The 1,192-nt window shown below is 29.9% G+C and overlaps 1 long non-coding RNA gene across 1 annotated transcript; it reads right to left on the bottom strand.

The window, feature by feature from the left end:
- LOC104774141 lies at positions 1-452 on the bottom strand. The gene is made up of 3 exons (XR_765253.1): positions 366-452; positions 186-274; positions 1-60 (listed from the first exon to the last, which is right to left on the bottom strand). It is a non-coding gene; the product is annotated as an uncharacterized LOC104774141 (long non-coding RNA).
- Positions 453-1,192: the final 740 nt, after the last annotated feature.

The raw sequence follows: 1,192 nt of genomic DNA, 5'->3' as shown, positions 1-1,192 counted from the left end.
GTTAAACCAACAAAACCTCCTATTATAGCCACTGGTGCAAAATCTCCTGTTACAGAGAACCTATATTGAAACAAATAAAACACTCCATACTGATCAAACTAAAAACGGTTATGGAATTACATACTCTATACGAGACAAATGTAAATACTGAAACTGAAACAATATATTTAGTATTTCTTATTTACTTGTTATATGTTTGTTTGGCGCCATCGGCGACTGTGGTTGCGAAACGACGAGAGCCACCAATTTGGTTTCCGACCGGTCGCAATTGGCTCTATAAATACAAAAACAATAATAGACATGTTCAAAGTGTAAATATAATTAACATTTAACTACATTAGAATGGTCAAGAAAACAAAACTTACGGTAATTCTGAAAGCCATCTCGGTGAAAATTAATTTGCTGAGGAGACTTACGAAGCTTCAAGAGAAAGATTTTGATTATAGTAAAACCAAAAAACAAAAAAAAAAGAGAAAGATTAATTTATATACAAAGTGAGGATGAGACTATTTAGGATCTTTGTAACCAAGAATGGAGAAAAATTCAAACGGCATCTTATATTTAGCCATGCTGCAGACATTAAACCTTATCCATTGATTGAGTTTCTTTATTTTTATAAAATGTTAAAGGCTAACAATATTTAAACACCAAAAAAAAATGTATCTAATTTCTAGGTTTGTTTTTTTGGGGTCAAAAACTAATTTCTAGGTTGGTTATATATATATGTATCGGAAAAAAAAAACTATACAAGCGTAATGTTGTGTTCGGCATATCTCAAACACTGATAGTTTTTAACGGATCTGCAGATGCGTGAATGATATGCTCTCAAGGTTTTCAAAAAACTTGGAAAACACAAAACATTTTGTTGGATTGATCGCTATGGTGTGTGTCTCGCAAGTCGCAATATATATATATATATATATATATATATATATATATATTTACGGTTTCGCCTACAACATTTGGTTTAGCGAGGTGGTTTTTGTACCAAAATCATTGCATTATACGTTTTCCAATAAATATTTTCTACGTACTTTGTTGCGTTTTCTAGTTTTTTGATAGTAAATTAATCGAAAACTTTATAATTTATGTAGTGATACACTAAATTTGTGAGATCTACGATGTGTTCTATTGTTTAAAGAAAATATCAATGTTTATTAAATCTCATATATTTATTACATCTCACAAAAAA

Source organism: Camelina sativa, unplaced genomic scaffold, assembly GCF_000633955.1.
Source record: "Camelina sativa cultivar DH55 unplaced genomic scaffold, Cs unpScaffold01639, whole genome shotgun sequence".
In the NCBI taxonomy this organism is placed as follows: domain Eukaryota; kingdom Viridiplantae; phylum Streptophyta; class Magnoliopsida; order Brassicales; family Brassicaceae; genus Camelina; species Camelina sativa.
The sequence above is the reverse complement of the archived record's forward strand: the minus strand, read 5'-3'. Positions and strand labels throughout refer to the sequence as shown.